We start from the raw sequence: 14,213 nt of genomic DNA on the forward strand, positions 1-14,213 counted from the left end.
CACCCAATTTTATAGGTTCAGTGGGCCTTGATAGTTAATCACTTAAATGGTTTGTTGCTTAAAAGGAATTGGTTTGTTACGATCTCCGACTGGATCGGACCCAAAAGCACCACTCGTAAAACAAGTTCAAGCAAGTGTCCAATTTAATAAACAATTAAGTGACAGTGAGGGGGAGGGGGTGATGAATCCAGGAATCCCAATGGTGAGGTGAACACTCGGTCCGAGTGTGATGTGAGTCTCCAATCCCGTGGTGCAGTTCCTCCTGAGAATATCAGCAAGCAGTGAGCAGGTAGTGAAGAACACACACGAATCCAAACAACGACGATCTAAAGTGGGGAAGCACAGAGGAGTTAGTTCCCAGCTTAACCAAGCCAGATAAACATGCAAACAAGGCCGTGATCCACAAAACACTACTACCACACTGGTAGACGCAACGATCTGGCGCCGAGGCAGAGGAATCACAGGTTTAAGTGCAGCCAGGGTTGATGAGGAGATTCGGTACACCTGGTGCAGCCAGCACCCAGTTAGCCACGCCTACAGCCACACACACAGAGACTAACAGGGGAAAGAAACATGAGGATCACAGACAGGGAATACAAACAACACAACGGGGAAGGAGGGACCTGCCATGATGGGATCATGACAGTACCCCCCCCCCCCCCCCCTTAATGAGCGCCTCCAGGCGGTCCACCAGGCTTGTCAGGATGAGCTTGATAGAAATCCCTGATCAATGAGGTGTCGAGAATCAGAGCCCGAGAGATCCAGCTCCTTTCCTCTGGTCCATACCCCTCCCAGTCAACCAGATACTGAAACCCACGACCCCGACGTCGAACGTCCATGACTCTCTTTACAGTATAAGCCGGATGGCCATCAATGAGTCGGGCGGGTGGTGGGGTGACGGCTGGAGGGCATAAACTGCTGGAGGCTACTGATTTTAACTGAGACACATGGAAGGTGGGGTGGATCTTGAGAGCACTGGGAAGCTTAAGGCGAACAGCAAAGGGATTGATGATTCTTTCTATGACATAAGGACCAATAAAACGAGGGGCCAGTTTCTTGGATGGAACAGAGAGTGGAATGTTTTTAGAGTTAAGCCAAACCTGTTGACCTGGTCTAAAGTCCGGAGCAGGAATCCGATGACGATCCGCCATCCTGCAGTTCAGCTCACGGCTGCGAAGAAGAGCAGCCCGAGTCTCTCTCCAAATTCTGCGGCCTCTGCGCAGGTTAACCTGGACAGAAGGTACGGCAATCTCTGTTTCCTGAGCAGGGAAGAGAGGAGGTAAGTACCCTAATGAGGCCTCAAAGGGCGACATACCCGTGGCAGCGCAGGGAAGGGAGTTGTGGGCGTATTCCACCCATGATAGTTGAGAATACCATGAGGAGGGATTGCGGGCGCAGACGCATCGTAGCGCTGCTTCAAGGTCCTGGTTGGCTCGTTCAGTCTGGCCATTAGTTTGAGGATGATAACCAGAAGACAAACTCACAGTTGCTCCCAGCGCCCGGCAAAACTTCTTCCATACTTGAGAGGTAAACTGTGGACCACGGTCGGAGACTATGTCGGAGGGAATCCCATGGAGGCGGAAAACGTTGTCCACAAGGAGCCTAGCCGTTTCTGTGGCTGTTGGTAGCTTGGGAAGAGCCACAAAATGAACTGCTTTGGAAAAACGATCCACAACCGTTAATATGGTATTGTTACCTCTCGACGGCGGCAGACCAGTCACAAAGTCTAGAGCAATATGGGACCAAGGACGGCCAAGCACTGGGAGTGGACGGAGGAGACCAGCCGGAGGACGATGTGAAGCCTTTCCACGGGCGCAGACGGTGCAAGCCTTCACATATTCCCTGGTGTCTGTGGTTATGGTGGGCCACCAGAAATGTCGACGGATGAGACACAGGGTTCGAGCAATGCCCGGGTGACATGCAAATTTAGAAGTGTGTCCCCACTGAAGGACCTGGGAACGAACAGTGTCGAACCTCCACCAGGGTCAGGGTGTGTCTGAAGTGCTTCTCTCACCTCTGACTCAATCGCCCAGGTCAATGATGCCACCAGGCAGGATGACGGCAAGATGGTGTCCGGAACGGCTGGTTTGTCTTCCAAGTGGATGAACTGCCTGGAAAGAGCATCCGGCTTCACATTTTTACTACCTGGACGGTAAGTCAGGGAGAAATTAAAACGGCCAAAGAACAAAGCCCATCGAGCCTGTCGGGAGTTTAGTCTCTTAGCTGTTTGAATATAAGCTAGGTTCTTGTGGTCAGTCCATACCAAAAATGGGGTCTCAACTCCCTCCAGCCAGTGCCTCCATTCCTCCAGAGCCAGTTTTACTGCCAATAGTTCACGGTTGCCCACATCGTAGTTTCTCTCAGCAGTTGACAATTTTCTGGAAAAGAAGGCACATGGGTGTAATTTATTGTCACCTGCTGAACGTTGGGAGAGCACCGCTCCTACCCCAATATCCGAGGCGTCCACCTCCACAATGAACTGTCGGGAGGGATCAGGCTGCACCAGAATGGGGGCTGACGAAAACCTCCTCTTTAACTCCGAGAAGGCCTTCTCCGTCGCACAAGACCAGAGGAAAGGAACAGATGGAGAGGTGAGTTGAGTGAGTGGTGCTACTATCTGACTGTAGTTACGCACAAACCGTCGGTAGAAATTGGCGAACCCCAGGAATCTTTGTAGCTGTTTCCTGGAGGAAGGGGTTGGCCACTCTGTCACCGCCTTGACCTTATCTGGATCTGTCCTCACCTGCCCACTCTCAACAATGTACCCAAGGAACGAAACTGAAGACGTGTGAAATTCACATTTCTCGGGTTTAACAAACAATTTGTTATCCAGCAGTCTTTGAAGGACTTGGCGGACATGGGTTATATGTTCCTCCAGGTTACGGGAGAAAATAAGAATGTCATCCAGGTAGACGAACACTGACCTGTTCAGGAAGTCTCTGAGAACATCATTGACCATTGCCTGGAAGACAGCAGGGGCGTTGGTTAGACCAAAGGGCATTACTAGATATTCAAAATGCCCAAGAGGTGTGTTGAATGCTGTCTTCCATTCATCTCCCTCCTTGATCCGGACCAAATGATACGCATTGCGTAGGTCCAACTTTGTGAAGACTGTGGCGCCAGACAGGGGTTCAAAAGCAGAGTTGATTAGAGGCAGGGGATACTTGTTCTTGACAGTGATGTTATTTAAACCTCGGAAATCAATGCAGGGTCTCAGGGTCTTGTCTTTCTTAGAAACAAAAAAGAAACCTGCTCCTAGAGGAGATGATGATGGTCGAATGATTCCAGATTTCAGTGAGTCATTGATGTACTGTTCCATTGACTCACGTTCCGGGGCAGAGAGATTGTATAACCTGCTGGTAGGTAATTGAACATTGGATAGCAGGTCAATGCCACAATCATAGGGACGGTGTGGAGGCAGAGATGAAGCTCTTTGTTTACTGAATACCTCAGCTAAGTCATGGTAAACGGGAGGCACAGAGGTGACATCAGGGGGTTCTGGTGGTACAGCACAGACTGAGCTAGTATGCAACGGCTGAGCTGACTTAAGGCATGAAGCATGGCAGAAAGTACTCCAACTCACAATCTTACCAGCAGCCCAGTCGATAACTGGGTTATGTCGTTGGAGCCAGGGCAACCCGAGAACAATGGGAGCATTAGCTGATGGCATAATGTGGAAGGAGATCTCCTCATGGTGATTACCAGCTAACAACAGGGGTAGGGTACAGGTCTGATGAGTTATGCGAGCTAGAACGTCACCATTAAGTGCATTAACAACCAGGGGAGTCTCTAAACGTTCAGTGTCAATGAGAGTTTGTTTGACTAGCTCAGAGTCAATGAGGTTGGAGTCAGCACCTGAATCCACTAGGGCCTGACGATGTACACTGGTACCTTTAACACAAATACTCGCCTTGAGATTAATACGTTGTCAGGGAAGAGTGGGGACCACTGTATGACTCACCAGAACCCCGACTTTGACTGGTGAGGATTGTAGTTTAACCGCTGGGTGCAGTTAACCAGTTGGTGCCCCTGTTCGCCGCAGTAGAGGCAGAGTCTCTCTCTGAACCTTCGATTTCTCTCCTCCACCGAAAGACGGCTTCGACCCAGTTGCATGGGTTCCTCCGGATGTTGAGTAGACTGCCCTGGTGGTACACTGGACTTGTTAGGACTTACAGGCCAAGGAATGGTTTGGGTGAAAGGTGTGTTAGAAGCTAAGGGTTTAGCTGGACCTGACTGCACGCACTCTCTGCGACGCTCTCGTAAACGGTTGTCTATTTTAATGGCTAAAGCTATTAGCTCCTGCAGGCTCTTAGTCTCCGTCCTCCCAATAAGACCATCCTTTACTGACTCGTTAAGCCCTTTAAAAAAAATGCTTTGCAATGCCTTGTCGTCCCATCCCAGCTCCGCTGCTAATGTGCGAAAATCTACCGAGTAATCAGCAGTGCTTAAAGAACCCTGTCTAAGACTGAGAAAGCGGTTACTGGAATCACTACTTGTGACTGGGTGATCAAAAACAGAGATAATTTCTGAGGTGAACTCGGCGTAAGAAGAATTAGCTTTACCAGGACTATTCCAAAAAGCAGCTCCCCATGATCTAGCCCGCCCCGTAAGAAGACCTAGCACATAGGCTATCTTAGTAGCATCGCTAGCATAAGTGAGTGGCTGCTGACCAAAAACTAAGGAGCACTGAAACAAAAAAGACTTACACTCCCCTAAATCCCCATTATAGCGCTCTGGTGCTGGGACGTAAGGTTCGCGAGGCTGATAACTACTCCCAGATGCCGCAGAGAGAGGAGCAGAATGAGGCAGTGAAGCTGATGCTAGCCCAGGCTGAGAAGACATGTGGAGTTGGCTTTCCATACGGGAGAGGCTTGCCGATAGAGTAGAGAGGGACTCCATAATACTATGCAGGGTCTGGTCATGATGGCCCAACAGAACTCCTTGTGACGACACAGCTTGTCTCAATGAGTCCACCTCTGGCTCCGAGTGTGCTGGGTCCATGTTGGCCAGATCGTTCTGTTACGATCTCCGACTGGATCGGACCCAAAAGCACCACTCGTAAAACAAGTTCAAGCAAGTGTCCAATTTAATAAACAATTAAGTGACAGTGAGGGGGAGGGGGTGATGAATCCAGGAATCCCAATGGTGAGGTGAACACTCGGTCCGAGTGTGATGTGAGTCTCCAGTCCCGTGGTGCAGTTCCTCCTGAGAATATCAGCAAGCAGTGAGCAGGTAGTGAAGAACACACACGAATCCAAACAACGACGATCTAAAGTGGGGAAGCACAGAGGAGTTAGTTCCCAGCTTAACCAAGCCAGATAAACATGCAAACAAGGCCGTGATCCACAAAACACTACTACCACACTGGTAGACGCAACGATCTGGCGCCGAGGCAGAGGAATCACAGGTTTAAGTGCAGCCAGGGTTGATGAGGAGATTCGGTACACCTGGTGCAGCCAGCACCCAGTTAGCCACGCCTACAGCCACACACACAGAGACTAACAGGGGAAAGAAACATGAGGATCACAGACAGGGAATACAAACAACACAACGGGGAAGGAGGGACCTGCCATGATGGGATCATGACATGGTTACTAGACTAGATGTCTGCTTGTGATAAGAAACAGGCCTACAGAAGGTGAAAGGATTCGGCAGTATGATGCACCAATGAGAGAAGGCGAACCACTCATCCGAAGACGCATAATTTGGAAGTTGCCCCAATTGGAGGATGGAAACCGCACATTCTTGAATAATAACATACTTGCATAATTTGGTTAGATAATCTCTGTGTAGTGGATAAAAGGGTTCAGGGAAAGCTAGTCAGGGCTCAGACTTCGTGAACTGATCCAGCATCTGTCTGTTGTCAGGGACGCGTGGTTTGAACCCAGAGACTCTGTAAATTGTATTCTTGATTCATCAGGTTAATAAATTGTGTTAACCTGAGACCTGAAACATCCTCCTGTCATCCCTATCTTCTCAACAACGAGCACGTGGAAAAATTAAAGTAACTAAATAAAGGAGTCAGATTTCTTTTATGACATGTTGAGTAGAACAAATAGGTGATTTCTTAACAATATGCACCAATAATTGTGTCCAGGAAGTGAACTGGCTCCTCAACTACTACTAGACCTATTTCCAGTTTCCAGAAATGATCAACACTAGAACTTGAACCAGTGATCTTCTGCAACCTAACCCCAGTCCATGCAGGCTGAGTTACTGCCGGCCACAGTAGTGGCACAGTTGTATTACAGGACTCAGTAACATCACAGGTGGATCAGCCCACCTGTGAAACAACTTTAAGATGTGTATCCACCGACGGTAGCAAACTTTGATTGCCTTGTAAAAAGAAATTTTCTAATGTGTGCAGCTGTTAGCAGGCCACTGCAATGTTGTGTAACCTAAGGTTCGCTGGAGTTAAACCTTCTTTTTGACAGATTAAACCAATTACATAGCCTAAGTGATTTAGATAATTATAAAAAGACTATTTCATGTTGGGTGCACCACCAACCAAGCACTTTAGTAGAGTGTTAAGATATAAGTCTTGTTGTCTCATAACTGTGAAAGAATACATTTATGTTTCCTCTCAGCCTTCATGCTTAATAGAGCCACAAACACTCACATACTCACAGCCATGCTGGTATCTATTTCCCTCCATTCTTGTTTGGTTGTGAGCTGGCGTTAAATCCTTCCATTCTGCTCACAAATGAATGTATTATTTGGTGAGGATTAGCGTTAAATGACTCCTTTCTCTCCATTTGAAGACTCAGAAGAATGAGAGAATTAGACAGCAGCTACCATTTAAGCAATACTTAACCAGGATGGATGACAACATGTCTTCTCTTGTATGTTCACCCATCTGTTTGTGTGTGCGTGTGTTTGTGCATACCCACATTTTCTTGTGTGACTCCATGCAGCTATGTTTCTGATGGATTGTTTGTGCTGTTCCAATGAGCAGTTAACATCATTTGTGAGCTTTCCAATGAGTGATGTTAATTTGTTTGCATATAAGTCTACTACGAGCGACATCTTGGCTGCCATTTAAGAATTAAATGCTCTGATGAAGAATGAGGGTGCAATATATGTTTTACAATCTTAGTTATTGCAGTTCAGATTAGGGGGATGTTTGAAGTAATAGATAAAAGCCAGCAAATGAAATTGTAATGTGAGTATCAAGTGCTTGCGAAATAGATTACATAATAAAACATTTGTTTACACAGTCTGCCATTGTCATTAGGCATAGAGGGCTGGAATTGAGGTCTAAGGCTTCAGTCAATCCTCCTTCCCCACCTATCTTAGTGTCCTAACTACTAGAGAGCAGCAGTTTCTTCGAGCGCACTTATGAAAGGCGTTTGCTTTGGCATGATGTAGTTAATGCATGAGCACACAATGTTGACGGCCTTTTTTCAGGAGAAATCGTGCAGTGTTCTGGCTGTATCGCTCAGTAAAGTAGCTGTCATGTTCTCTGTGTTGTTGTCCGATGTGATGTAGACTCAACCATAAGTCCGTTTTTTGTTGTTGTTTTGTTTTTGAGAGAGTCCGCTTGACTTGCAAACTAAGCATGCGTCATAATAACACAAAGCCACGCATGCGTTGTATTATGACATTATGCTGTAACCATGCTCATTCCTGTTTAGTCATAGAGCAACGTGAGTGCAGGCTGGGGGTGAGGGCTGTAATAGTGCTCAAGCATGGTACAGGGAAACTTTGTGAGTGTGAATGATATGATCTCCATTCAGATATGCAGCCCGAAGTGGATTCAGTTCTTATTCCTTTGGAGTATTTTACACCAAAAATGCCTCTTCTAATGGTGTAACTGAGCAGGAATGGTCTCTCTTCCTCTAGGTGGTGGTTGGGCTAACAGTTGGACAGTGAAGGGTTAATTTGACTTCAACATGTTTGAGCCTCTAAGTAAGATATATACAAGATGGGGCTAACTTGTCCCATACCTTATGAACACAGAGTGGAAAACAGCAAGCAACGAGGGAGTATGTGTGTATGTGTGTGTGTGTGTATATATAGTTGCTTTGTACTCTTTTTTTTTAAAGAGTGAGAGAAGCATTCTTATGGAGATATTCTATGCAGTGCTTTTATATGTAGTCTAGCTGTTTTTCAGTCATAATTTCTTTCCTCTTCACTTTTATTTTTGCCTTTTTCCTCTTCTCCTCCTTCACTCCTATCAGTTATTTATTCTATTCTTCTCACCTCTTTTCTTCTCATACTCCTAATCCACCCTTTCCCCAACTTTGTCATGCTCTTACATGCAAGTCCTTTTTCTCTGCAGTCACACAGTTGTCCACCCCTCAGCTCAACCTCTAGTCTTCCTTTGACATTCTTTACATCATCATCACCATCAAGGTCAAACACACTGCCTTTCCTGTGAGTGATGTAAACGCTGTATCATTATTGTTTATTGTGGAATTCGCAATCTGTTCTCCTTTTTACCTTCAACACACGTATGTGCACTATTCATCCCTTGCATAACACTTTACACTTCAGCCAATACGCTCACTCATGAACTTGAAATAAAACAAGAAGAATAAAGCAGAACACACTCATTTGTATACACTGCAGCATATGGATAGCATGCATTTCTGGCATCATTAATTTGCTGCTGCAGATGGTGCCATCCCAGGATTTCATAGATTTTTTTTCCAATATCAGTTATAGCTGCAGAAAGTAGTTAAATAATTCAAGGTGCTAATTAAAACAGCAGTTTATGTAAAGTAATATCAACTCACCTGGGATTTTGAAAGAAAGTTACTCGTACTCAGTTGCTTTAAATCTCAGGAAATGTGCATAAAAACGGCATAGGCCCTACAGGTAGCTATTTGGTTTGATCTGCTCCTGTCACAAACATGTTTGAATTCACATTGTCAGCAAATGTAAATTTGTAAAAAAAAAAAAAAATCCCAAACATTTTTTTTTTTACTAAACAACTTTTTGTTAAGTATCTTTTAGCAATGTTCGTCCTATCTTTTAAACTAAACATTCAAATCGGGCCCCTCTCCTCCTGGGCTCATTACCACCAGAAGCACTCACCCACTGCAGGGTTAGCATGTATGTTTACTACTTCTACCTGAACTTCAAACTACCTTGGAATATCACATTTGTTGTCATTGAAAAGCCTCAAGCTTGCACAACCTAACTAACAGTTCAACAGAAAGCAGGCCAACAGTTCCAAGGTTCACCCTTGTTTTGGAACAGCTACGTGGCAATTCGCCTCTCTATGATTTTATTTTCACTTATTTGCCACTGCGTCTGCATTGTTCGCTAGTTTGAATGGCGTCCAATTGCTGAATTGTATCCACTCCAAAAGCTCATGCACAATGTCAGTAGTGAGGGAAAACAAGTCTACTTTCTGCCAAGAAACATCCCAAGTCCACCAAAACACACAGGCAAAGGACAGGGTCTCTACAGACACAGGATAAGAGAACCACATTGAATGCATCAATTACCATTCAATATTCATAATCTTTCTACAAACAATTATGTAAAGTCATCAAGCTACAATAATTGGTAAGATGCAAGCTTGAAATGAATTGCCTGCCTATTAGTGTTTTTAGAAAATCCTCACTGTCCTAGTTTGTAACTTGTGTGTATGTGACTGTGAAGTCCAGTAATTAAAGTCTTAAAAGCAAGTCCAATAAAATCTAAATCAGCACCTCAGGGCATAACAAGCAAATTTACCTTGTGAGATTGTGTTTGCATGTCTGTGCCACTTGAATCATTTCAAGCCATTCAAGAGAAAAGCCAACGCATCCACTTGGACAAGGTTGGAACACAAAAAGAAAGACAATTCCATATCTCTTAAACACTGCTTGTCAGTCAATATTGTTTTCCAAGCAACCAGGGGGAAACATTTTTTAAATAACTCCATACTTGACCTCAATCTGTTAGCCAGTCAGTCATTTAGTCAGCCTGCCAAATCATCCGAGGCAATTCCTCTGACATGACCAGCCTTCTGTGTCAACTGGGGAAAGTTTGTCTCACACGACAAAAATAATCAGTTCATAAAATAACTTAATCTTTTTATGAATATTCCTCCACTTATATCCAGAACAAGAAAACAACTAACAGGTAATGATGGATGTATCTAGCAAGAAAGCAAATGTGAATTTCAAAATCTAATGTAAAATGGTGAAATCTAAGAGCTACAACAGTCTAATAACGTCTATCGTCATTATTATATTACTGCTCAGCTTTAACCTCCATAATTACCATAATCAGTCCTCCCCATTTTATTATCATTTAAGTGGCTAACTATAACGGTCAGACTGATCAGTCTGAACTCTTACTGCTTGTACGCTACATAGTTTTACCATTATTAGGCCTACTGACATTGTAGCTATAAACATCTTACTCATTCTTGTTGCTCCTTTTGTCTCAGTCCTTTTCCTGCATCTCCTTTTATTTCACTTTATCAGCCCAACACAGTTTCAGGAGATGGCTTTTCATCATGAGTCCAGTTTTGCTCAGGGTTTGTGCCTCTACGTTTTTTTTTCTTTTCTTGCCCCTGTAAATTTGCTAGATGTGGCAGAATGTAAACAGAATTTCCCCTTCAATAAAGTAAATCTTAATCTTAGAGCTGTGCTCATGGTGGACAAATAAATGTTGGTTCTTTATGAATAACATAACAAAGAGTAAGGTATCTAACCTGTTCATCTGTAAAGTGTCTTGAGATAACATTCATTATTACCGTATTTTCCGCACTATAAGGCGCACCGAAAAGCCTTTTTCAAAAGCTGGCCATGCGCCTTATAATCCGGTGCGCCTTATATATGGAAAAAGTTTTAAAATATGTCATTCATTGAAGGTGCGCCTTATAATACGGTGCGCCTTATAGTGCGGAAAATACGGTAATTGGCGCTGTACAATAGTGCATCATTTCCAATTGGAAAACAAACACATGTTGAAGGTGTTCTTGAGCTAAGGTCTGTAATCAAGAAAAATAATGAGGACAAACTGCAGCTCAGTTGTAGAGTCGGTCATCTGTCAACAGGAAGGTTGAAGTAGAATTGTTGAGTAGTTGGGCAATTTATTGAGAAGCCTCTGCAATCAGTATATGAATGGGTGAATGAGACATTTACACATGTACTGTTAAGTGATTTGAATGGTCAGAGGAACAGATGCAATACAAGCCCATCCCAGACGGAGCGGTTGTTGCTAAGCTCAGCCGGAAAATCGAGGGTTTAACCCCTGCCACAACATGTCAGAAGTGTCTTTGGGCAAGACATTTAACCCTGAATTGCTCCCACTGCTTTGTTGGCAGTGTATGAATGTGATTAGTTACCTCTGCTGGTCTCACTATATAGCAACCTCTGCCATCAGAATGTGAATTGGCAGGTGAGACATGCAGTGTAAAAAGCGCTTTGAGTAGTCAAAAACTTGAAAAGTGCTATTTACAAAATGTGATAATAAAATTGTATCAACAACTCAACTCTTTCCTGCTTCCCCCAATTTCCAAAACCACCCCCCCCCCCCCAAAAAAAAAAAGTTGCAAAAAGTTTGTAAGAAAGTTTGAAATATCAGGAGTGAAATGATGCTGTTGAGTGTGAGCCTTTGCGGAAAGCCCTAACAGCTGTGTGTGTGTGTCTAGCAGTGAGTGGCTTCTGTATTATTGATCAGCTCGAGTTGGAGAGGGAGATTAAGAGAGACAAGAACAAATTTGACACATGCAGAAGACACGAACATTGTTACGCAATGGAAAAATGGCGTAATTAAACGTATGTTAGCTTTGAGTGTTGCGATAGTGTTCATGGGAGCCAGCCACATTGCGTTCTTACACATCTATATTGTTTTAACATGTTCTTGCAGATGCCTGAACACGCACACACAACAACACACATTCAACATTGAAATATCAGTGCTGACAACACAGCTCCCAGTGGCATCGACTTGTCTCTGTGTGTCACCTTAGCCTTGTGTAATGTAGCAGAACATCCGTGCAAATATCTGCGCACACAATTAAATATACATGCCTTTGAAATCTTCCTCCTTTTTAAATCTAACATGCTCTATTAGCAGCATTGATCCGCATGGCATCCATTGTATGCAAGTCTACTTTTTAATGTTAATGAGTGACCCCATAACTAGTTGTACAGCATATGATATAATTTAGGTAAATCAAAGCATTTCAGCTAATTCCTGTTGATGGCATATCTTCTCATATGCTTTTTATAAGCAGTCTAATGTGAATATTCTATCTAGCATATACACCATGTTTCTTCTTGGAGTTAAACATATGTTGACAGTGGAGTATACTGTATGTACAGTACACGTCAGAGGAAAGATGTATGCGTGCTTTGTATACATGCAACTGTAATGGCTTTTAAAAGTATCATGACGTCAGGAAGCTTTCAGTCAGTTTTAATTAAACTCGGAAGAATCAACACCAGAGTACAGGAGAAGAAAATTAAGATGTAAAGAAACTAGAAGAAAAGGGAAACTTACAAATATCACCAAAAATGTCAAAAAGATAGTCAGCGAGAACACCCATGATGCAAAAGCAAACTTTGTTACATTACCTAAAATGTAAAATGTGGTTTATATAATATAAAGTAGTTAAACTGTACACTTATCGAATGTCAAATTGAATGCAAATATTACATGAAATAATAAAATACTAGCCAATACTAGCTACTAGCCAACCAGAAGCAGAGTAGGGTGGGATTTTGGCAATACTGGAAGTGTGGAATCTAGAGATGTAGGATGTTATGCTAGGCGGGCTGCCCAGGTACATTTACGGATGCCAAGGTACATTTTCTGCAGATAAAATAAGGATTAGAATTTAAGACTAATGAACTAGTGATCAGTCTCCCTCTCTGTACACTCGCATATTTTTCCCAGTTGTGTATAGTACATCTCTGGCGGTGACCAGAGTGATGCTAGCTGGTACAACATTTCAAATGCAGTTTTTTTTTCTGTCTTGTGCAGCTGCCTGTTGCCCATGTGATTATGCTCGTTCTTGGTTTTGCAATGTCTAAACAGCAAAGTCACACGAGGCTCAAATGTTTTGATCTGGATTAGAAATTGGTGCATACAGTTAAAAAAAAAGTTGTCTGAAATGTCCTGATGTGCGTTAAAATAAGTGAGTTTGCGCTTTCTTCTTAACGCTGCAGAGCGTCGACCCTGAAGTTACCACAAGCTTAAACAGTTGTCAGCAGAGGGGCCCGAAATATCCATCACATTCTCTTTAGTGCAAGTTCGTAGTAATATAGATGCACCCTCTTTCGAAGAAGCACAAGGGGGACAATAAGGGTTGATGATGTGGCGTAGTCACGCAGCATTCGCATAGTTTACGGTTAGCCTGACTGGTTTCATTTGTTAGGGGGATTTTCAGATAGGATGAGGTGTGCTCTCGCCGCAGGGTAGAGCGCTCATGTTTTCCACCTGCTGCTTGTCACTGCTAGGATGCCAGACGTGTGGAGCTGTGGCTTTTATCTGCTGATCTCTGCCTTAAAAACAGAGCAGAAGAGTTATCCAGCATTTGACTGTGAAAACAAAGTGAATCATACAATTTAGCATTGTTTAAAACAAAAACGGCAACATGTGAAAAAGGCAAACTGATGACAGTAACAGGTGAGTTTGCAGGGGTGGAATGTTGGTAAGTTAGAGGACGAGTCCAGTTGCTGCAGGAGTTAAGTGTAATGTAATACGGTAAGGGAGTCTACAATCTGGCGGCGTGGTAGAGTTGAAGCCCAGTATATGTAGCAGAGTTGATTGAAGATAGTTTGCAGCTGCATCCCAACTCCTGCACACCTGATCCCACTCCTGCAATCAAGACACAAATCCCAGAGAAAGTTTGTTTTCACTCTCTCTTTAGGAAGTCATGACTCCACAATATATCAACGATTTTTAAATTCTGCTAATAATTAAAAAGTCCAATAATGAGTTACAATTTATATTGAATCAACTATTGATTTTTAACAAATGTGTACACAGGTCTGCAAATATTTAGAATAGAGCTGCCACTTTATGGCGTTAATTAGATTAATTAATTACACTGCAAATTAACGCGTTATAAAAATGACGCAAGATTAATTGTAGCACACTTGAATAAAATATTAAATGTAAATTTTACCCAGAAACGATAGACTGTAAGAAATGCGCATTTCAAACTTGCCCCATTGAAGGACCCGTACTTGTCAGTGGCACGCCATTTCAAACATGCCTTGCTAGCCAAAACCAGCGCCATATAGCTCTGGCCAAACCAA

This window comes from Symphodus melops, assembly GCF_947650265.1.
Source record: "Symphodus melops genome assembly, chromosome: 19".
NCBI classification, from domain to species: Eukaryota; Metazoa; Chordata; class Actinopteri; order Labriformes; family Labridae; genus Symphodus; species Symphodus melops.